General features: G+C 38.3%; 1 long non-coding RNA gene across 1 annotated transcript in view; it reads right to left on the bottom strand.

Moving 5' to 3' along the window:
* LOC122236521 overlaps positions 1-24,219 on the bottom strand; it is a 218,323-nt gene extending 194,104 nt beyond the window's left edge. Inside the window, exons 1-2 of the long non-coding RNA XR_006214566.1 lie at positions 24,093-24,219; positions 17,123-17,221 (exon numbers count right to left, since the gene is read on the bottom strand). This is a non-coding gene — a long non-coding RNA (uncharacterized LOC122236521). The remainder of the gene's footprint in view (positions 1-17,122; positions 17,222-24,092) is intronic.
* Positions 24,220-25,213: the final 994 nt, after the last annotated feature.

The following is a 25,213-nucleotide window of genomic DNA, read 5'->3' as shown; positions in this document are numbered from 1 at the left end:
AGCTTTAACCTGTGGCATTCCTTGTCAAACAAAATTTAATGATTATTAGAGATCCTGAAATAGAAATGGGGCAAACAGAATTTTTATTTGGAGAAACTCCCCCCAAACACCAATTTCACAAAAGAAACTACAAGGATTTTTAATTGCCTCTGGCTTCATTTTGCCAGCGCTAAGGTGCCTTTAAAAATTAAAATAGTACCAAATAAGAGGTTATTCTGAAAGCAGAAGAAGTCATTTAAGAGGAAAAAACCTTCCCTCATATCTGTGCTATCTGTGACTCATGATATCTAAATTATAGGACGTGGCACAGTAACAAAACTCCCTTGACCTAATGTCCAACATTTCCCAAGTAATCTAAGTATTCTAACCTCTCAGCCCTCACCCGACGACGTGCCTACTCACTCTAATCATCTCTGCTCCCGCGGTCTTCCAAGTCCTGTCTCCCTTACTGTCATCTGAGGTAATTTTCAATTTTTATGTGGTTGCCTGTCTCCCTCCTACATGACTGCCCATGGACGCACGCGCGTGCGCACACACACGAGATTTTATCTTCTTTTAGCTCTTTCTCTCCTCTCTGCAGTTTCACAGCAAAGATCAGAAGATAGCTGGGCTGTTTTGTGGATGTGGAAGGAGGAGATAATTGAGGATTAAAATTGGCTACTCCTCACCTTCTAGATGTGTGGCATTTTCTTATCTGCTTGTAGGAGACGGTTAAGGTTTACTCAGCCAGTAAGGAGTTATTTTCAGGAGTCCAGAGGATTTTCCAACAGGGGTGGGTTGGACTGTTTGCGGAAGCAGTGGAGATTACAAGCAACCTCCGGAGGGTGTTTGTAGCGCTGACCTCCAAGCAGGGAAGCGCATGTTAGCTGTGGCCTTGCTCTACGGTTTCTAAAGCTAAGCTATTTCTACATCTGGTGGGTACATCGCTGTTTAAAAAATAGGCTAAAAATTTGAGAATAACCGCATCCTTGACAAGATGTATCCTTTTCTAAGGAGAAATGCTGCAGCTGTCTAACAAAGAATTACAACACTCCACAGCTGTCTGGGCAGGAAATGAAGAAAATTATCCTGGCTATCTCAAAATGGGTGTTTGGGGGATGGAGGAGGGTAGAAGAGTTGCCATAGACTATTCTGGAATTAGGGCTCTGAGCCTGCCTGATTGATCTTATCTCATATTACAGGGTCCTTGGTGATCAGATTTCAAGTGGCATTAAAAATTTGAACCATCTAAAATCAAACAGCACGGTTATGTAGATTCCAGATAAAGAATTAAAGTGAAAAAATATGTCTATTTTTTACAGCAACCAGGTTTCCCGACTTCCTCTTCCCATCCAGTGAATAAATTACATTAAAAAAATTAATCCGAGTTACCTCAAAGTCAAATGTGAGGAAGCTACGCCTATAGGAATATAATACAGTAATCATCATTCCAAAAGACAACTGTTCATGTTTTTGCAAAGAATGTGGTCACTGGGTAACTGCTTATTGCACGGCCATTTTTTGTGTCCTGCATACTACTTTACAAAGGTGCAATTCCCAAGCACAGCTAAGATCAGATTATTCTTCTCCCCTAGAAACCATCAGTGGCTCCCCATTGTCCACAGCAGTGCTTCTCAAACCATAATGCACATATGAATCACCTGCGATCATGTAAAAATGCAGATTCTGATGCTGTTGGCCTAAGGTGGGGCCTGGGCTTCTGCATGTCTAACAAGTTTTCAGGTGTTCCTGAGGCTTCTTTTCCTTTAACCACAGTCTGATTAGCAAGGGTCTCCAGGATAGGCCTGGCAATGGCAGCAATGTGCACTTAGTTTCCAACCATCTTTCCAGGCTGACTGACCTGTATTCTCTTGACTCTCCAAAGCCACTCTACTCTCTGGACCTTCCTGGGCTACTATCGTTTTTCCAGATATTTCCATACCTTCTTTTATGCTTTGAGATGTTAGTCCTTATCAATGTCTTACTTGCCATTATTAATCCAAAGAGCCCACATTTTCCACAAGCCCTTTTCAGACTCTCCCTGATTGTTCTTTCACTGTCCTGCTCTCCTCTTGCATTTTGGTTGAAATTTGATTTTCTGACATACTACTGTCTGCCAGACTATCCTTATTGGTTGTGTATCTGTCTCTCCCAATGAACTATGAACATAGTGGACAGCGATTTCTATACATCTCAGCCTCTTCTGCAGCGTTTTTCACAATCCCTGCAGAGAACAGGTGCCAATAAAAGTTTGCTAGAATGGAATAAAATTCACAAATTGTGTAAAATCACTTCTCTAGATGGCTTTCTCTTGAATAGCTGAACCTCACCAGCATTCAGATAAAGCTCTTCACTGTTCTTTCCTGAGAGGATATGTCTTACTCCTTGGTAGTTAGGGATCACTCCTGGGTGTTTTTTGAAAAGGTTTTGATTTAGAGGATCTGTGTATGTGACTATGTGGGCTAAGCTTCTTAAAGGGGCAATCCAGCTGAGAATCACAAAAGAAAGCTGAGGCTGCTTCCTTTGCCAACCATACAAGCTGGTTTTTTATTGTTGCTAATGAGAGGCACTTGTGTTGACTGTCTAACAGGAAGTATCTTAATCCTTTCTCATTAGACTTCTAAAATTAGCCTTGTTTTGCCCTGCCTGAGGAATCATGAGATGTGCTACCTTTCCAGTTTTTTAGGTGGGATGACTGGAGAACTGAAGGTCCATACCTACGGTCTGGAAGGACATTTCTAGCTGGGCATATTAATCTATAAGCTTTCAGAGTGACCTGGGCTCCGATTTTGGTACTGCAGTGTGTTAACATTGCTGTCCTAAACACATTATTTAGCCAATTTGAGCCTCAGTTTTCTCATCTCATAATGGGGTAAATTATACTCAACTGAGGAATTATTGATATTAAATGGAAGAACGTGTAACAATTGCTATGTACATAAGCATGCAACAAATGCTGGTGAGTGTTCTTATAATTAGCTTCCTACTGTATCATCAGTGCTTAAAGCCCTTCATCCATGTTTACTGAACACATCTCAACTATTACAAGTTGGGGATGAGACTGGGGCTCCTGAATTAAGTATCCAAGTTCTTCTTTTTATAGATTCCTGGACACTGTGTTGTACCCTATCACAGGCCCTTTCTAGTGGCAGAAGCAATACGTCATTGGTGACTTGATTACATTCCAAGTCAATTGAAATTGGGACTTTTTAATCTCCTCTGGATCATGGATTCATTTCAAAATCTCATGAAAGCTATTAACCTTCTCCTAAGAAAAAAATTGCATGTATTCATGTACCTTTGCTTTTATCTTCTGGGGGTTGATGAGTCCCAGGATAAAAACCACTGGTTCCTGGATCTGCTTATAAACTTCTGGTTGCTCATGAGGCAAGAAGCCAAGAATAGCATAACAAAGTTGTACTGGCACAATAGAAGACCAGGGAGTTTAGGGGAAAATCACCCGACCATCCCCCAATTCATTTTCCCTGCTCAGGACAACCTAGAACAGAGATGGCTACTTGAAGTGGGGAAGGGGGTGGTCTGATAACCTTTTTTATTATATCTTGTTGAGAATTATTGTCAAACATATATGATATGAAAAGTTTCTGATATAAAACAACGATATCAAAAAGGTTTGCAGTGAAAGTGAATATCCCAAGTTAGAAAGCCTCTTCTGTTTTAGCCATGGAAAGGAAGTTGCCCAAGCAGCAAGGTATACTGTTCACCATTTATCTTGGTCCAGGTGGTAGATCTGTGTGCAAGCTGACTTGCATTAATAAACATTAACACAGTGGATGTGGAAACATGTCCAGGCCTTGCTCATCAGTTCCCATTTTCATACTTCCTGAGTAGGTTGGGAAACGTGGAAGGACAGCATGAATTCAATTTAACAGTCCAGTAAGTGCCAAAGAAATGATCACATCTCTGAAACTAAGTGTTTCAAACAAGATTTTTCAGATGGTAAAGAAAAGACAAATCCCTTGTTTAGTAAACAGCAAACACTTTATACATTAATCATCTACCAGACATTAGGTATAATCAAAGGTTCCGTTTTAGCTCAAATACAACTTATGTTCCCTAATTAATTACTTACAGGACTATGTAGTTTGCATTTTTAAGTGAATTTTCTACTTCCCAGATGTCTTCTTACAGAGACACTGTGACCCTTAGTAGAGAGGCTGGTTCTCTTATCACAGTGTTTTCAAGGCCTCTTGGGGTGTAAAAAAACACAGTTTAAGTACCACCTGCCATGTTGGACCCAGTAAGGAATTTGTGAAGTTGGAATGCAGTTTCTGCATTTAAGTAGGTTATATTCTTGGCAAAGAGGCTGCAAGTTGAGATGATGTAATTCAAATTTGATTTTTTTCCAGAGAAACATTATAATGGAGTTATCTTCCTGACCAAGAGTCAAGTCTTAGTGGATTCACAGAAATGAGGATATCCTACTAGTAAGGAACTTCAAAGATAATCTGGGTCAGTCCTTTTCTTGAGTCAGAAAAGCGTTATTCTCACTGTTCAGATGAGACAAGGGAAATTCATTTAGAAGCTAAGTGTTCTGCTAATATGCCAACTAGGGGTGGGGCTTTGGAGGGTGAGGGAAGGATCTACGACAGCAGTGTCCAATAGAACTTTCTGCAATAATAGAAATGAGCTATATCTGGACTACTCACTTCAGTAGTCACTAGCCCCATGTGGCTATTGAGCTCTTAAAGGCAGCTAGTGTGATGAGGAAACTGAATTTTCAATTGTATATAATTTTAATTAATTTAAATTTAAATATAAGTACCATGTGTGAATAGCACAGGTACATTAAACTGAATTTCAGTTCTTTTGAAAGGCAAGGACTGGGTGGCAAAATGAAAAGTATAACCAAGAGAATAAAATCTGATGAGATAAGTACCTCTCTGACTGAATTGGTTATTTTATAATGAAGTTTAAGGATCATCAATCTGCTGGTCAATACCAAGGAATTTTAGTAGTTTATAGCATGATAAAGTCTCAGAGCCATTTAACACATTTTATAGTACAGGGAAGAAAAGATACATGACGAATCCTAAGGGCATGGCCAAGTACCAAATCAAACATTTAGACTTAGGACAAGAAACAAATGCTATATCTCATGATAGAATTAGGAGCATTTTAAAGAAAAATTTCCTAAGGATAATGGAGGAAGTTACCATGAAAAATTGTGGAATATATTTCGAAAAACAAACCCCAAAATGTTTTTGACTATGCACCTAGCCACAGGTCTAGAAGCAAAAACTATGCTTCTTGTAATTCTTTCCACTAATTTGATTTTACTTCCAATTTAACATATCTACTTAAAAAAAAATCATAGTAAAAAGCATGAGACCAGTCTTCTTACAAATTTGTAAGTGTGCATCACAATATCGGTAACTATAAGCACAAAGCTCGCTAGAATTTTTTCATCTTACGTGATAAACTTTAGGCCCATGAAAGAGCAACTCCCAATTTTCCTCTCCTCCCAGCCCCTGGCAATCACCCTTCTACTTTCTGTTTTGATGAGTTTGACTACTTAGTTACCTCATATAAATGGAATCATGCAGTATTTATCCTTGTGGAACTTGCTTATTTTAGTTAGCACAATGTCCTCCAGGTTCATCCATTGTTGCTGCATATGACTGTATTTCCTTACTTTTTAAAGCCTGAATAATATTCCATGGTATGTATAAATCATATTATTTATTCATTAGTCAATGGGCACTGAGGTTGCTTCCACCTCTTGGCTATTACAAGCAATGCTGTAATAAACATGGGAGTGCATGCACCTCTTGGAGATCCTCATTTCCATTTTTTTTTTTTTTTTTGACAAATACTCAGAAGTGGGATGGCAGGATCATATAGTTCTATTTTTAATTTTTAAAATTAATCCTCCATACTCTTCTCCATAGTGGCTGTGCCATTTTACACTCCTAACAATGTTAAGGTTCCAATTTCTTGACATCCTCACCAACACTTATTATTTTCTATTTTATTTACTTATTTTTATACAGCCAGTCTAATAGGTATAAGGTGATATCTTATTGTGGGTTTGATTTGCATTTCTCTTATGATTAGTGATGTGATGTTGAATGTCTTTTCACATACTTGTTGGCCCTCTGTATGTCTTCTTTGGAGAAATACCTATTTCAGTCTTTTGCCCATTTTTATATTATTTGTTTTCTGCTATTGAGTTGTGAGAATTCTTCAGATATTTTGACATGAAACCCTTGTGAGATCCACACTTTGCAAATATTTTCTCCCATTCTGTAAATTGCCTTTTTACTCTATTGTTTTCCTCACTGTACAGAGATTTTTCATTTGATATAGTCTTTCTTATTTATTTTTGCTTATGTTGCCTATGCTTTTGGTGTCATATCCGGTAAATCATTGTCAAGATCAAGGGCATAAAATTTCCCCCTATGCTTTCTTCTAGAAGTTTTATAGTTTCAGTTCCTTGCATTTAAGACTTTAATCCATTTTGAGTTGATTTTTGTGTATGGTACAAGGTTCCAATTTCATTGTTTTGCTTGTGGATGTACAGTTTGCTCAATATCATTTGTTGACAAGATTACGCATTCTCTATTGTGTATTTTTAGTGCTCTTGTCAAAGATCAGTTGACCATATAGACAGGGGTTTATTTCTGGGCTTTTTGTTCTGTTCCATTGGTCTATATATCTGTCCTTATGCATTACCATGCTGTTTTAATTCATTTTATTGTAGCTTCGTAATATGTTTAGAAATGAGGAAGTGTGAGAACTTTAGCTTTGTTCTTTCTCAAGATTATTTTGGCTACTCGGAGTCCTTTTGTGGTTCCATATGAATTATAGGATTGTTTTTCTTTTTTCTATTTCTGCAAAAAAAAATACTGTTGGGATTTTTATAGAGATTGCATTCAATCTGTAGACCACTTTGGGTAGTATGGGACATTTTATCAATATTGCCTTTCAGTCTACAAAAATGGAATGTCTTTCCATTTATTTACATCTTATTTCATTTCTTTCAGCAATATTTTATAAATTTAGTGTACAGGTCTTTCTCCTGATTGGTTAAGTTTAATCTTATGTATTTCATTCATTCTGATGCTACCGTAAATGTAGTTACTTTCTTTTTAAAAATTTTTAAATGTTTACTTATTGTTGAGAGGAGAGAGAGACAGACAGAGTGCAGGTGGGGGAGTGGCAGGGAGAGAGGGAGACACAGAATCCCTAGCAGGCTCCAGACTGAGCTGTCAGCACAGAGCCCAATGGAGGGCTTGAACTCACAAGTGGTGACATGATGACCTGAGCTAAAGTCAGATGCTTAACCTGAGCCACCCAGGTCCTTCTATAATTGCTCTCTTAATTTCCTTTTGGATTGTTCATTGTTAGTATAAAAACACAACAGATTTTTATTTGTTAATTTTGTAGTTTACAACTTTGGTGAATTCGTTTATTAGTTCTAACTTTGTGTGTGTGTAATTTTTAGGGTTTGTTTTTTTTTTTAACATGTAGGATCACGTCATCTTTCTTTCTGATTGGGATGACATTTGTTTTTCTTGCTTCATTGCTCTGGTTTAGAACTTTCAGTACTTTACTGAATAGAAGCAGTGAGAGTGGGCATCCTTGTCCTATTCCTAATCTCAGAGAAAAAACTTTGAGTTTTTCACTGTTGGGTATGAAGTTAGCTATTCACTTTTGATACATGGTCTTTATTATGGAGAGGTACACTCCCTATATTCCTAGCTTATTGAATGTTTTTAAGATGAAGGGTGCTAAATTTTATCAAATGTTTTTTTCTGTTTTTTATCAAATGTGAATTTTATTCTTTGATTTTATGTGATTTTTATTCTTTCCTCTGTTAATATGATGTGTCACATTAACTAATTTTCCTATGTTGAACCATACTTGCATCGCAGGGATAAATCTTAGTCATGGTATATGATGGGTTTTTTAAAGGTGTATTGAATTTTGTTCATTAGTATTTTGTTGAGGCTTAATATGTATATATTTTTAACTTGTATTCATCAGGGATATTGGCCTGTAGTTTTCTTTTCTTATAGGGTCTTTTATGGCTTTGGTATCAGGGTAATGCTGACCTCAAAAAATGAGTTTTCAATTTTTTGGAAGAATTTGAGAAGAATTGACATTAATTCTTTAGCTGTTTGGTAAAATTTACCAGTGACGTCATCTGTTCTTGGGCTTGTCTTTTTTGGGGAGGGTTTTGATTACTGATTCAATCTACTTACTAGTCACAGATTAGATTTTCTATTTCTCCATGAGTCAGTCTTGGTAAGTTGTATGTTTCTAGGAAGTTATCAATTTATTCAAAGTTATCCAATTTGTTAGTTTGTAATTGGTTATAGTTGTCTCATAATCCTTTTTATTTCTATGGCATTAGTTATTAATGTCTTTTTTTTCTTTTTTGTGTGTGTGTCTTTCCTCTTTTTCTGAGTCTAGCTAAAGATTTGTCAACTTTTTTGATCTTTAAAAAAAAAACAACTCTTAGTTTTGTTGACTTTTTAAATTATTTTTCTCTTCTCTATTTCTGTTTTAATCTTTGGTATTACTTTCCTCCTGCATTTAGTTTGTTCTTTTTTTCTTTTTTTAATTTTTTGAGTTGTAAAGTTAGGTTGTTTACTTAAGACAATTTTTTTTAATGTAGGCCTTGTCACTACAAACTTTTTTAGTACTGCTTTTGCTGCATCCCATACCTGTTGGTGTGCTATATTTTTGTTTTCATTTGTCTCAAGATATATTCTAACTCCCCTTTTGATTTCTTCTTTGTCTTATTGGATGTGCAAGGTGTGTTTAATTTTCACATACTGTGAATTTTCCAGTATTCCTTCTGTAATTAGTTTTTAGTTTCATTCCATTGTGGCTGGAAAAGATGCTTGATATAATTTTAGTCTCTTTAAATTTGTTAACACCTGCTTTGTGTTTTATGACCTAACATGTGATCTATCCTGAAAATATTCCATGTGTGCTTAAAGAATATATATTCTGTTGCATAGACCCACATCTCACATAGTTTTTGTTGCTTAAAAAGACAATGACATCATTATATTTAAAAATATATAAATTTTAGTTCTCACAAGAGCAATATCCTGTATTTGAATAAATGTTCATATAAACGTAAAAAAATAAAAGAATATATATTCTGTTGCTGTTGGGTGAAATGTTCTTTATATGTCTATTAGATCCACTTAGTGTTTAGTGTTGTCCAAGTCCTCTGTTCCCTTATTGATCTTCTATTTGGATATTCTATTATTGAAAATAGAGTATTGACATCTCCTACTATTATTGTGTTGCTGTCTATTTCTCTCTTCAGTTCTGTCAATGTTTGCTTTATGTATTTAGTTACAGATACCCCTGATGTTGGGTGTGTATATAATTGTTATACATTCTTGTGAATTGACCCTTTTTTATTATAATATCTTATCTTTGTCTCTTTTGACAGTTTTGTCAAAAATAAGACAGAAAAGTCTGTTTTTTGTTGTTGTTGTTTTTGTTTGTTTCTGATATAATTATGGCCACTCTTTACTCTCTTTTTGGTTACCATTCACATATAAATGTTTTTTTATCCTATCACTATCAGCCTACATGTGCTTTTAAATCTATAATGAATCCTAGTAGACACCACGTAATTAGATTTTTGAAAAAATTCATTCAACCACTCTAGGTCTTTTTATTAGGGAATTTAATCCATTTATATTTAAAGTAATTATTGATATAGAAGGACTTACTATTACCATTTTGTTAATTGTTTTATGTCTATCTTATAGTTCTTTTGACCCTTATCTTAGTTTGTTTAGGCTGCTATAACAAAATATCACAGACTGGGTGGCTTATAAACAACAGGAATTTATTTCTCACAGTTTTTTAAGGATCTGCCTCACAAGACTATGGGATCTGGCAAGTCTGAAATCTGCTGGGCAGTCTGGTATACTGGAAACTAAGGCAAGAACTGATTTTGCCATTTTGAGTCCAAAATTAGTAGGGTAGGTTGGAAGGCTGAAAATTCTGGCAGGGTTTCTATATTACAGTCTTGAGGAAAATTACTTTTTCTTTATGGAACTGCAGTTTTTCTTTTAAGGCCTTGAAATGAATGAATAAGACCCACTCACATTATTGAGGATAATCTTTACCTTAAGTCAACTTATTGTTAATATTAATCACATCTAAACCTATCTTCACCGTATCATCTAGTTTAGACCAAATAATTGGACACCATAGCCTAGCTGAGTTGACACATAAAATTAACCATCGGAATATTCTACATTATATAAAATGACTAACCTAATGTCAGAGAGAATCAAAGATTGTCAGGGCAGAAAAAGACATGGGAGACCATATTGCTGAAGTCTTCACTTCACAGTTGAGGAAACTGAGGAGCAACAAGGTAGAGTGCATTATTAGAGGTAATGTGGATTAGTAGATAGGACTTTGGAGTTGGAAAGATGTAAATATGAGGGTCATGTTCATCTTTTATCAGTTTTTTATCCTTTGACAAGATATTAGCCTCTCTCTGCCTCAGTTTCAACATCTGTAAGATGGGAATTATCTACCATCCTTAACAGTAATATTTGGTAAGAACAGTCTGTAGTGGAGAGTGATTGCTTAATAATTGAAAATTAATTATTATCATTATTGACATATCATGGGGTGATGATATAGCTTTTAACTTGCTTAAGAACTTCGCTAGAAAGTAAGAAAGAGTATTGCCATCTTAGTTCTTTGTTCCTTATCACAATGGTGCTTTCAGTAATAATGTGAAATTATGCTAAATGTGATAGACTATCTAATCAACGGTGTATACTTTTATTTTTATTTTTTTTTTAATTTTTTTAACGTTTATTTATTTTTGAGACAGAGAGAGACAGAGCATGAATAGGGGAGGAGCAGAGAAAGAGGGAGACACAGAATCTGAAACAGGCTCCAGGCTCTGAGCTGTCAGCACAGAGCCCAACACGTGGCTCGAACTTACGGACCGTGAGATCATGACCTGAGCCAAAGTCGGACACTTAACCGACCAAGCCACCCAGGCGCCCCTCAACGGTGTATACTTTTAAATCCATGTATTCCTCACTTACAAATACTGAAATAAAATCAGGCAATGTTTTGTCAGTTGCAGATTCTTATCAGGGTTTGGAGATTCAGGAAAGTATTCCCAGGCAGATTTTGAAGAGTATGTTGAAGACTGTTCTCATGGGGAGGCCTGAGTCCATGTTGGATGAATTTCTGAGATATTGATCCAGGGCTGTTTGTTTTGTGGCTCTCTTTTTCTCATTATGAATGCACCTTTGCAAGCCTGGCCTTAGACGTCATGATACTGTCCTTTCTGCTTAGAATCAAAATGTCTGTTTTTGCTACCTTGAACCAATGGCTCACCAACTTAGCAGCTTCCCCGTGCTTGTGGATGCTGTATACAGAAACCTGAGCTGGCACAGACCGACCTAACTCTTACTTGCAAGAATTCTCCATTCTTTGATCCTTTACTGTGTTGCTGCTTTACAATGTCAAGAGCCTAAAAGCTTTGGCTTGAATGGTGGCCAAACACATAGACATTCAGGACTGAGTTTGATCCTTAATCCACAAAATCAAAGATTCCCCTCTCAGCCACAGGTCCTGCTTGTTGCCTTATAAAATTGGATTACTACTGTCACTAGAACACTGTCTTTTCCTTTTATCAGTCATTCTAAAAGCTTGACTATGAGTGTGCCAATAAAATAATGAGACAGCCCCCACCTCCCAACAAACATAGCAGAAAAACTGCCAACTGAATTTATCTTTGAAAGTCATTTTTCCTCAAAAATTTTTGAAACTCACTGTTTAGAACTGTTTTTAAAATGTCTTGTAGTGACAGTTTTCACAAAAGAAAAAAAATTAGTGTTGTTATGTTGTAGTCATAGGACATTCTTCTAGGCTCTACTGTATTTTTCCCCCTTCATTATTTTTTCCTCTCTTTCCTCCATTTCTTTTTGTAGGGTGGGAAGTGGAAGAAAGAATGGGAGTCAAGGCTAAGGAGTCAAAGAGGAGATGGGGGACCTGAATGGAGGACACCTCAGGAGGACTCCATGGGGTAATGCTTCTCAAACTTAAATATGCACTGAAATCTTTGGGGATCATGTCAAATTTCAGATTCTGATTCAGTCAGTTAGGGTACAGATTGAGGGTCTATATTTCTAATATGTTTCTGAGTTATGTCACTGCTGCTGGTCCACGCTCAGTATTCAGAGTAACAAAGACACAGGGAAAGAGGGAAGCCACAGTATAAGAGCCACTATAAATGAGACATCTTACATGTTCACTCAGGCACTTCTTATAACAGCTCTGTAAGGTTACTTTTCCTTTGTTACAAATATGGCTGTAGACTCAGAGAGGTTAGGTAATGCACTGAGCTGGATTCGAATCTGGTTTAGTGTGATATCCAGGATTCCAGTTGGCCTCTCAATGCTGCCTCTCATTTTTAATATGTGTGCTGCCCTCCTTGCTAGTGATGCTCAGGCCCCAGCAAGGTGCCCACATTCTGCTCCACAGAAGCTTCTCACAGCAGCTGCCCCTTTCCACTCTCACTTGTCAGGAGCTTTGGTTTGGTTACAGCCCCCTTCCTTGCCCCCAGTCTCTTTTTCTCCTCCAAACATTTTACACAGTGCTGCCAGAGTGATTTTTAAAGTGCAGCTCTCATCAAGTACTCCCCTGTTTGAAAGCCTTCTGCATATATGACACACTCTTTGGCTTGACATTCAAAGATTTTCATGATACCATCCTTGCTTCCCAGATCTCTCCCACAAATCCATTGGGTTGCAACCAAATGGGCTACTCCTGTTTGCTTGAACAGACCCTGAACTTCCTTGGTTTCCCAACCTTTGTGTATTTAATCTTTCTCCTGCAATCCTCAACTCTTCCTCTCAGCCATGTTAAGATCTTTTCCATGACTTGTCTACCCCCCTAAGCCAGATGCCCGTACTCCTTTTTTTGGAAATTCCCAGATCCCTTTCCTGACAGCATGCTTCTTATTCCATCTCAGGCAATATCAACCCCATTCTAAAGCATGATGTACAGGAGACTTTGTGGAAATTGCCATCATTTAGTACTTGTGGAATCCTGCCCCCTGGGTATCAGGAGCCAAGAGAACAGAGCAAGCACTAAGCAATATTTCATAAATTCAGTGATACTATAAAATTGAGAATCATGAATGAGATTAGATTGTAAGTAAACTGTAAGTTAAGTACTTTCAGACTATTAGCTCTTTAGTTTTTGTGGTTTTTCTTTTTTTGAGTTTTTAATGAGCTGACTAAAGCTCAGAATAAAACTATACAGTTAAAACAGTGTATAATGTGTCCAGTGCTCATTCTCATCATCACCTGTAAAATGCAACAAAGAAATCCCTTGTTCCTAGAATGGTAGGGGTATTTTCTGAATGTGCAGCCATGGGACAACTAGAACAGTGCCTGGCATATAGAAGAGGCTCACCAAATGTTGCTTTCCATCATTTTGCTCTCTAAATTAATTGTATAGGACTGCTGAAGGGATTTCTTTGATCTAGAAAGCTTACACAGCAGTGAGAAGAAAGCATTTGGTTTTAAGCATTTTTTTTTAACTACCAGGTGTAGAAATATCTTGTGAAATAGAAAGTGGGAAGCCACATCTCCCTGGAAACCTTTTTGATATTCTTAGACAAATCAGAAGAGCAATGAATAGCCACTGGTAATAACAATAACTCACTAGGCACCATGTTCCTTTGTCTTGGCAGAATGTTTTGGAAAGATTGCCAGTCTTTGTAGTTCTCCTATAAAGCAATCCTCTTGCAATGATTCAGTTTAAGGGAAGATTACTTCTTCTTCACATATGGTGGACATTAAAGAAGGAAGATGAAATACAGTACAGAAGCCAACTTGATTAGAAAATTATTCAAATCGCCAGCCCTCTGTGTTACTAGATTTGACCTTCATGTCATTAGCATTGATATCAAGATAGAAAAAATTGTTTCCTATGTGCATTGACAACAGTGACCCTGAAATTAAAATGTGCCCAAGAGTCATCTGGGAAGGTTGTTAAAAATGTAACTCTCTGAGAAATTCTGATTCAGTAGGTATTCAGTATGACTTAAGAATCTAATATAAGTGGTTCTTGGATTACTTTACAGTTTTCATATACAGTTGAAGAAATTGAGGATCAGATTCTTAACCAGGAAAATAAAAATGAAAATGCCAAGTGATTTTTCAAAGTTTACATGGATAGAAATATAGAAGTGCCAGGATTCCAGCCTAGGTTTTTTATGTCAATCTGGCTATTTCCTCTAACTCACGGTTGCCTCTAATTATCTAGGGATGTGTGTCTCAAAATTAACGTACCTATAAATCAATTGGAAAATTTGTCAAAATGTAGATTCAGATACGGTAGGTCTGAGGAGGAGCCAGAGAGCCTGCATTTCTAACAGGCTCTCCTGGGTGATGCTTCTGCAGCTGTTCTGTGGACCACACTTTGAGTTGCCAAAATGTAGGACATCATTGCTCCTGGATTGAAACGGGTAAAGAAATGAGAGCTGGCCATGAGCTAAAATAAATTGGCGCTTTCTTACTCTGTAGCCTCTATTGTAGATAACACAGGATTGAGAAAATAGAAGGATACTAGATAAATAAGAATACAATTTAGTTGCTGAAAGGCCCAGGGGAATCAGGTGGTGGCCCTGGGTAAATCTCACTTTGCTTTTTTTTTTTTCCCCCTCTTTGGTGTAGTTTTCATGGTGATCTGTCTCCCTGGGAAGCTATTGAGTGAGTCTGATGAAAGCAGATGATTGTTCCTAGAAATATGAGTGAAGTAGCAGGAAATGAAGATGTATGAGAAGAAATAGAACAGAAAGCATGGTTGGAGTTAATGTGAATTATTTTAGATGATGAAATGACCTAAAAACAAAAATGAAATGAAAAACATTTATGTGTGTTCATAAGTATAGTTAACAGGGTTTCAAAAAATATCATAAAATTAGGTTATGGAATTGAGATTATTAAGCAGGAAAATAAAAATGAACACATAAAATTACCTGCTTCTTTTTCTAAAGTCTTTGAGTCTAGTTATTTTATACCTTTTCAGAGAAGGGAAAAGAAATAAAAATTGAAGTAGAATTACTTCTGCACTGAAGAAGAAGTATTTCATTTGGCATAAGAGAGAAATTCAGAGTCTCTAAAGTCTGAAAATAGTATATTGGGGGAGGATATAGACACAACATTTTTAGAAATTTTTAGAAAGTGATGCTTCTTTTCTGAAGAGCTTTAATCAATTAAGATTTGAGTTCCTATTATGTGCCAGACACCAGGCTGGGTACAGGAATACTGCAATGATAAGTTATGGTACCTCACATGAGACAGGAGACAGATTTGCAAATAGATAACTATAATGCAATGGAATGACTTACAATAGTGGAATTGTGAGCCAAATGTGGGAAGTCAGAAGAACTAATTTTGTCCAAGTGAGTTAGGGCAGTCTTCAAAGACATAATATTTAATATAAGCATTGAAGGATCGTAAGAGATGGCCTGAGGAAGCTTATTAATATTCACTTCAGCAAGTATTATTTATTATTACATAAAATGGTTAATAAAAGTCTCCCTATGAAAGCTGACAGTCTTGAGTTCAAATCCCAGTCCCACTGTTTCATGATTGTATAGCCTTGGGCATATTATGTAATCTCTTTGAACCTAGATTTTCTCTTTTGAATAACAATATGGTATGCTCACTGAGGAAATAAATGAGATAAATGAGGAAGCAGTAAATGCATGACTTTCAGTCTTCTAGATATACCTGTATTCTGATGTCAAGAGATTTAGATCCTAACTAAATTCCTGAAGACCCAATTCTCTGAATGAGGCTGTTTCTTTTATGAATGCCACATTTGTTGGTTAAATTCTCTGTTCTAAGATTTCCATTCATTTCCTGATCTAGATTTTCCCTCATGATACTTGTACTGGCTTTAATAGTGTTCCCTACAAAATTCATATCCACACAGAACCTCAGAGTGTGACTTTATTTAGAAACAAGCTCTTTGCAGATATAATAGTTGCATTACAGCGAGATCATACTGAATTAGGATGGGCCCTAAATTCAGTATGACTGGTGCTCCTATAAGAAGAGGAAAAGATGCACAGAGGCAAAGGAAGAAGGCCATGTGAAGACAGAGGCAGGGATTGGAGTCAGGCTGTCAAATGCCAAGGAACACTGAAGATTACTGGCAACCACCAGAAGCTATAAGAGGCTAGGAAGCATCCTTCCCTAGGCTCTGAAGGGCCTTTGGAGGAAGCATGGCCCTGACATTTTGGAATCCTAGCCTCTAGTATTATGAGAGAATAAATTTCTGTTGCTTTATGCTAGCCAATTTGTGACGCTTTGTTACAGCAGCCCTAAGAAACTAACTTGACACCTATATGCCATCCGCCTTCCAGTTAGAGTCATGAGGTTAGTTCTAAAGTCACATGGTGGCTTTGCAGCATGTTGACTTGACCAGGCTGGGCTGCATTCCCTAGAATTCTCTTTCTTCCCTATATGTTTTTGGTTAAGGTGGGTCACATGAGACATCTTTGCACAAGTTTTGGGGGTTGCAATTGAAACAGCAGTAGCCATATTGTTTCTGTGCTCAGAAGGTTAGGTCAGGGCCACCTGGTGCTCTTGTAGCCCATACACAGGGCTGTGGGGCAGCAGCCAACAGCTGCTCTACTTTCCCCTGGATGCTTCTTCAGCTTCTCTGACTCCTAGGCCAAGTACGTTTAACCCTGTGAGGAATGATCCATTTCTCTTGCAGGAGACTGTGAGAGACTCTACATGGGTTCTAGCTTGGCCTCTCTCTCCCCACTTTACATCCATCTTCCCTTCTGAGCTGCCTGGCCTGCAGTCATCAAGCTCCAGCATCAGATGCAAAGACAACAGCCTTGCAGAAATGATTTCCCAGCTAGCTCAACTTTGTAAAGTCAAATCCTTATAACACATTACTTTTTTGATTGGGACCTCACAGATATAGGCACGCTGTGCCCCAAAGTTTAGTCCCAAGCTTTCAGGCAAGATAATCACTCCCTGTCCACAGATGAGAGGGTTGTATTTTAAAAATCTGTGCACCTGAGGTTCTTGAACATACTAGGTAAAATGCCAAAGAGTGTTTTACGTGAACTTACCTTTTGGAGCTCTCAGCCTATAGGAAATTTAGTGGCTCAGCATAAAGATCCCCCATTTCCTCTCCCTCATGTTTGTGACTTTTTTTTCTCCTTGCTTTGCTACCAGAGAAAAAGAAAATTACAGTCAGCTCCTACTGTTCCCTGCTTCTTCTCCTGCTGGGAGCAGTAGGCTCCAGGGTTCATATTCTGTTTTATAATGGCTTTTTCAGCCATCATTCGGGAAGACCTTGGCTCGACTGTCAGCATGGAGCGTGGCTGTCTGCAGCTGGAGCCTCAGAGGAGAGCCCCTGACTCTGCAGCGACAACCCCTTCTCTTCAACCTTGTGCTAGATCTCTTCCCTGAAAGCCGCACAATGTAATCAGAGACATCCTGATGCTGATGGGAAGATGAATCATGATAATGGGTGCTGCATTTTTTTAAGCTCCCATTCACTTTGTGCGTAAAAGCTGGCCATGACATTTGCAGCTGGCTCTACCAGGCAGTTCTTCTTGTGCCAGCACTGAGTATGCTCTCATAATATGGCCCACAATGAAAGCTTCATGCAATTATAATGAAGACCCTGTAGCCAGAATGAATGGCTCCATTCACTGCAAACATGGAACTTGCTATGGATGTTCAATTGCATTTGATGCCTCCTGGATAGAGCAGAAAGGGAGGTGAATGGTGATGTCATCTTGGGAGAAAATGGGTTAGAATAAGCAAAAGAAGCCTTGCTATTCTCAATTTTAGTTCGCATGCCAGTAGAATGATGCCTGCAACCTGGCACTTTGTACCTCATAGGTCATGGATAACAGTCTTTCTTTCCTTCCTTCTTTCTTTCTTTCTTTCTTTCTTTCTTTCTCTTCTTCTTCCTTTTTTTTTTTTTTTTTTTTTTACAGAATCATTCCATAGCTCCTTTTGGTCCATTGGGCAAAGCTCTAGTTCATTAACTTAGCATGTAGGCCCATTCTCAATCTAGCCCCAACTTAGTCTCTCTAAACCACTGACCATTTCTTTAGAATGCCATTTACCTGTATATTTCTGTGACTTTATTTACCTTAATTTTCTTGTCTCTTTTCTACCTGGGGAACTATTATTTAGGTTTTAAGAACTAGCTCAAACATTACTACCTTTGACACCCTCACATAAAATGAGGAATTATTTCTACTGTGTTCCCCATAGACCTTTCATAAACTTCTACTATAATCCACAGTACAAATCATGTAATTATTGATTTATCTAACTTTTTAATTTTGTGTTTTGTTTTGTTTTTTGTTTGTTTGTTTGTTTTTTGTGGCCTTGATGGATTCATCAGAACCTAGAATAGTTCCTGGAGCCAATGTGGAATCAACAGCTTTTCTTTTTGAAGAGAATTGAATAGCATCGGAAAGAGAACAATTACCTTGGCCAAACATCATTAAATTATGACTTTGGCTTCCTGGGTTCTAATCTCAATTGTTTATTTCCATTTGACCTTAAACTATCTTTAATGGCTGGTCAGAGCTGAGTGACACTGACAAGCATGGGAAGTCTCAATTTCCTCTTGCCTTGATTTCTTCATTTGCTAATTGGTGACTGTGATATCCACTCTTGCTAACTCATATATATGTTCTGAGAATCAAGTGAAATAAGAAATATAAAAATGATAACACCCCCCTACTTCATTCCCCATCAAGAGAGCATACAGCAATGCTAGCTATTTTGAATAATGTTTTCCTCATACCTTCAGGGCTCACTAACTCTCTGACAGTGGACTGTTAAAACAGGCTGACCCAGACTGAGAGTCTATTCCTCTGCCACCCATGATTGGTATGGAGGAGGTCTAGGAAGGCCAGCAGCTTCTGAAACTTAGAAGAATGAACTTTGGTGTGTAGTTTATTTGTCGTGGGCTTTTTCTGTTCATTCTCCAGGCTTGTGTCAGATACTTGGTCAAAATAGTGGTGATCAAGAGGAAGACATGAGTTTGAAATGCCAAGTCAGTTAATGGACTGCACTCCCTAAGAATAGTGGTACAATCAATAAACCTTTCTTGGGAGGCTCTGGAGATTACTAAGGGACGGTGGGACTCTTCCCTGAAGACTTTATGAAGGAAGAGATTCTTATTGGTCCAGGATGGCCCAGCATTCTTCTTAGTTGAGGCCGGCTGCTTCTATCTCCTCCTCAGGTATGAGCTGGCATAACCATTTTCTTTGGCAATTAAGTTCAAGATAACCCAGGGAAAACTTTAAAAAGCAGAGAAAAATTGTCTCTGGTGTCAACATCCCCCTTATGTACTTTCTCCAACATTCCTACAGCCTTTTACCCTGAACTTGTAGCATGCAAGGGGCCTCGTTTTGGCCCTTAGCTGTCCAAATATCACTCCTTCCTGTTTGCCTTTCCCTAAGTAGTAGAAAAAGAATTAGTAGCTTATTGTTCTAATTATGAAAGATGATCACTGCTTAATAGATTAAGGTGTCTTTATTTCCTGTGTTTCCAGACTTTTACTGGGGTAAAATAGCAAAATTTCAAAGCAGACTATAGTGATATAAACCACAGAAGAATGTTTTTCTCTGATAATTTCAATACCTTTGCTCATTAATAATTGTGGACATCTGCACATTAGATTATGATGTGTACTGTCAGAGTTTTAGTGCTTTTTCTTGTGTCTACAGAGAACAGGTGAATTTCAAACACTCTTAAAATGGAGATTCTTAAAAGCAGGAAACAGTTCATGCCTCTTGGGCAAGTCAAAATAAGATGATCACTGGATTGGGGGTGGGGGGAGGCAGTGGAAGACATAAGATGAAGGGAACAGATTTTGTTTTCCTTTTGTATTAATAACCCAGATGGTCACACTACTGAAGACAATCACATCTTAATAAATTATTGTTACACTGGTAGTCATGAAGAAACTAAAAAAGAATACAAAGAGAAGGCATCATGCTTTCTCATGTAGTTTAGTAATAAGAGTTGCCATAACATGATGCGTTTTCAACCGGTCAGGTAAAAATAAAATTTGCTAATGAGATATGACAACCTTAAGTAAGGCACATGGAGAGAATTCACATATTAGGTACAGAAAAAAAATGAGTGTTCTAGTTATAAACCCAAGATATTTGTATCTCATCAGCAAAAAACAAGCTTACCAATAGGTGATAGCCTTGTTATATCAGTGACATCAAGAGTGTCTTAATTGTCATAATTCGGTAGAAATGCCTTCTACGTATGTTAGCAAAATAGATTAAAAATATCTGCCTGTGAAAATGAATGATTTATTGCTATTCCCTAGACAAGGATGGTTTCATTTAAAGTAGTAATAAACACCTGGCATTTGCTCATCTCTGCTTTTTCTTTTGTCCAGCTTCTCTCTCTATTTCATAGACTCTTGGTTGGAAAGGAATAGTAAAACGGTCACCTTGTTCATCCACTCATCTGATGCTTGGATCTTTTCCAGAGAAGAACAAACAGAAGGGCTTGAACTGCTCTGGCAAGTGACCTCCTGAGGTCACCCATTCTGCCTTTAGATGCCCCTGACTTCTCGGGGTCTCTTTTCTGCATCTCCTTCTCACTGGCCCTGGCTCCGCTCCCTGGGACTTCACAGGATAGTGCCAACCCTTCATGAAAACAACAGCCCTTCAAGTATCCACCAGGTCATGTGAGCCTTTCTTTCCCCCCTCAGACTAAACATTCTGTGTCCTTCCATCATTCCTCTTATGACAAAGTTCAGAGTCTCTTCACCCTGGCAACTTTCTTCTGATTGACCACATGCTTCTTAAATGTGGTATCAAAAGGGGAATGCAACACTTTAGATGTGACCTAACAAAGCAGAACAGGGCTATAATTTTCCTTAATCTATTTGAAATGAACATGTATTATGCTGCTTGAACTCAAATTAACCCTTTCAAAGTCATATGAGATTTGATGGACATCAGTGATTTTTTAAAATCACATAGCTGCTAAACAATGTCTTCACTCCATCCTATTCTTGTACAGTTGTTTATATGGATCCACACATCAGACCTTTCATTTATTCCTACTAAACTTAATTTTAGGTTTGATTCATTATTCTTGCCTATTACATTAAAAAAAAAAATACTTAAGACAATGAGATGTCTAGTCCAATCCAAGCAGAAGTTGTAAAGTTGTTGAGCCAAAGGAATGACAGGGGCAGAGCTCTTGACATTTCACTGCATCCTCTTTCCTTTTGTGGTCCTTCATTCCTTATAACAATCTCTGTGCTCTCAGCAATTCTGCCTTTTCCCTTTGGGTTGTTGAATGATTGATTTTGAAAGCCTGCTAACTTTGGCTTGGACAACTATGATAGAGCATTATTATGAAAGATGCTTTCTCTTTTCCTTTATAGAAGAAGTCTTGAAATGACATACATTCCCTGTCTAAGATCTAGTCTATTCTTGACCTTTTGGGAGACAAAGTTAATGATCATGCTGATTGGTCACCACTTGCCTCAACTGCAGTTGCCTTTGTAACAACAACAACAACAACAACAACAACAAAAAACAACCTGTTTATAGTATTGAGATTCAAGAAATATTAGTTCTGACCCTGGCATCATCTCCTTGAACAAGTGAGATAATCTCTCTAGGCCTCAGTTGCTGAAACAAAAAGGGATAGAGTAGGTTTCTGGGCCTCATGATCAGTGCTTTGTCTATTTCCAGAAATGCCATAACTTCCTTATTATGGAAACATGTTTAAAATCTCGCTCACTAAAAACTGAGTCCTCTATGCTAAGGTAAGAGTTCTCCATTTGAAACCAAATACTTCATGAGAAAGTTAATACATTTAAATTAGCTACTAATACTTTAGAGTACAGCTTTTTGGAAGGTTGCCAATTAAATAGCTGAAGAAGCTTTGCATTGGATGAGAGTCATAAAACGAAAGTGTAGGTAGGAGATAGTGGAAAAGTCCCACACCAGGGAATTGCCTGGAATCAGGAGGCATCATATGTTATATGGGGTATCTTGCCAGCTAGAGGTGGACTTAGAAGCTGTGAGTCTGAGTGGAAGGATGATGACAAATTATTGTAGGAACTGGAAGGGAATTAGGCAAGCAGCCAATTCAATCCCCTCATTTTACGGATGAGGAGACTGAGCCCTACGTGCCTTGCCCAAGGTCATACAGCTGGTTAGTGCTGGGGTCAGGTCCCTGATTCCTGCACAGTGCCTTTCCTCTATATCATGAAGACAAACTACACAATTTTGCTTAAAATGGCACGGCTCTCAGGTTCCAGCACCATGCAAAGTGAGCGAGATTGATGAGGTGGTTGAAGCAGTCTATTTGGGAGTAGAAAATGCCTCTCCCTGAGGCTGAACAGCCATTCTGTCAGTAATGTTTGGGTAAATGCATCAGTGTGGTTGGTCTCTGTAGAGATTGGCAGAGAGCACACAATATTCACACTCTTCTATTGTTCTTTGGTGGAAGCAGATCTTACTGATTAATTGGACTCAAAGTCCTGGTTGAGGGTATTCACAGAGTGATTTTCCTGCCAAACACGTAGTCCCAGATGAAGACAAATATCACCAGTCAAATGGATCCTAGATGAGTAGAGAATGTTCATGGAATGGTGTATGGAAGCTATTACCTGTGAAGTCTTTGCCACATCATCTTTGCTGTCTCCCAGGGCAGATGCGGAGTACTTTTGGTATTAGCATCTGTGGAACTTTTTTCTGAAGGATTGCCTTTTTAGAATTTCTCTTGCAGCATCAAACTTGCTCATTGTGGCTGAATAATCTTTGGTCATCACCTTGTACCTGCCTTGCTATCACTTTAAGGAAAGGCTCTCAAGGACAACTCCTACCCAGGCCTAGCTCTGCAGAACTTGGAGCCAAAGAGAGTCTTATTTCTTAAGCAGCCATCTAGAGAGGTGCTTCTCAAACACAAAAGTATATATGAATCACCTGAGCATCTTGTTCTACTGTAGATTCTAATTCAGTATGTCTGGGATGGGGCTTGAGATTCTGCCTTTCAGACAAGCTCTCAGAAGATGCCAATGTTGCCGATCTGCAGACCACACTTTGAGTAGCAAGGTTCCGGCTCAGCCTCAGCCTGACTTGCGGAGACACTCATAAGGTCTGTCTGCTTACACAGGCTCTTCCACACTCCACTCCTAGAAGAGTGTTTAACCAGGACCTTCCTGGGCCCAGAGGGAAAATTATTGAGACTATTATGCACTAGCAGTGAACATGGATCTTTGCACCTAAGCCTTCTTAATCAAATCTGCAATATTTGTGGGTGGGACTGTTTGCTTGCACAAACACCCTACACTTGCCCACAGTAATTAGGTAATTGAATTGCAAACAGTAATTAGCTGCCTAACTGCCTGCTTGTTCATGCAGGTATCCAATTTGCTTTTGAAATGTGGGCTTATACTGGTGAAAATGGAAGCTGCCGTTAAAGACTGCAGACACAATTAGGAAGGCCCATTGAAAACCTGGCTCTGAGTGAGCCGGCTGTTGCATACTTCTCCCTTATTATTTTTTTCCCTCCCTATTTCAGTTACTCTGATTACATTTTTTCTCTGTGACTTGGAGAATCTCAGTTCCATTGTGTTACTTAAGAAAAATGAGAGGTGGTATTGGATGCCTGTTTTCATGTCTTCGGGATAAAATTAAAAACTAAGTGTTGTGTAATAGAGTGACAGCTGGTCTGCTGCTTTCTTAGTGAACTGACAAGCTTGTTTACTTCCTGAGAGCTTGTCTCTCTGCACAGCCCATCATGAAAACAGGTGAGGGTTCCTGATGCCGTCTCTCCCACACAAGTGGGATACGTGCTCCAAAACATGGCCCCCCAAACACAGTTCTTTTTTAACTTGTGTTCGTTTTCATGACAAAGAAGAAACAACTAGAAACCTGGAAAGTCTGCCTCTCTGAGGAAGCGAGTTTGTGTCCAGCCTTCCCAAGAAGCTTCAGGGAGGATATTGGGCAATTTCCTTCCACCTATTTGGAACTTTGAATTCTTTTAAAACATGACTCATAATCCACTCTACTCACTTACCTCTAATGTCTGAGATTCCAACTCTCCTGTATCCCGAGCTCTGGGTCCCTGAACATCAGCGTGCCAAGCTCTGCTGAGGGCAATATGGTTATCTAATTCACATCACACCCTGGGGTTCTTCTGAAGCTGCTTCTAAAGGGTGACCTTGAACCTGCTGACCTACAAAACAGTGTTCAGCTGAGCTGGCCCCTCCTTTAGAACAGGTGAAAAATCTTTGGAACACACAGTTATTCCTAATGTAGAACAATGGAGCGTTTTAGTTAGCATACTGCAATCTTTGCAAATTATATTGGGACAGTATTCATTTACTAATACTGCATGCTGAGTCATGGGTCTTTTCAGTTCTTTCATGTAACAATAGTTTTGACTCGACTTGAGTACACAGGCTAAATTTTTAGAAAAAAATATCTTGCAAAATCTCCCCCACCTTTTCTTTTTTTAAAAAGTAATTGGCACGAAGGCCATTGTGTGGTCTCCAGCTTTAAAGGATGTCTATAAAAGAGGACTTAGAAACATTTAAACTAGATTGTTGAAATCCATTTAGTTTTAATTTCATTATGAAGTGTACTACAGGGCCAGTGGTCAAGGCTGTTACTAGAGCTTTCAGAGGTGGAAATCTGAGGCATCATTAGGAAAAAATTAAAAGGAACAAAAATCAAGGGCATTTTTATATTCAGAGCAAAAGAAAACACTCAGATACAGAAAACCACTGACTATTAAAAATAATGACTTGGGGTGCCTGGCTGGTTCAGTCGGTTGAGCGTCCGACTTCGGCTTAGGTCATGATCTCACGGCTTGTGGGTTTGAGCCCCGTGTCGGGCTCTGTGCTGGCAGTTCAGAGCCTGGAACCTGCTTCAGATTCTGTCTCCCTCTCTCTCTGCCCCTCCCTGCTCGTGCTCTCTCTCTCTCTCTCAAAAATAAATAAACATTAAAAAATTTTAAAAAATAATGAGTCAACTTAGATGTTAAGATGAGAAATCAGAACATTAATGACAATTGCTCCCATAAGATAAAGAAGTAAAGTGTAAAATTTTAAGACCCCTCCTCTTTTTTCACAATAATCTCCAACAAGCACACTAAAAGTCTCCTTAATACTGTTTCTTATATATTAGGGACTGCAA

Source organism: Panthera tigris, chromosome A1 (assembly GCF_018350195.1).
Source record: "Panthera tigris isolate Pti1 chromosome A1, P.tigris_Pti1_mat1.1, whole genome shotgun sequence".
Taxonomy (NCBI): Eukaryota; Metazoa; Chordata; class Mammalia; order Carnivora; family Felidae; genus Panthera; species Panthera tigris.
Note: the sequence above shows the minus strand (reverse complement) of the source record. Positions and strands in the feature narration are given on the sequence as shown.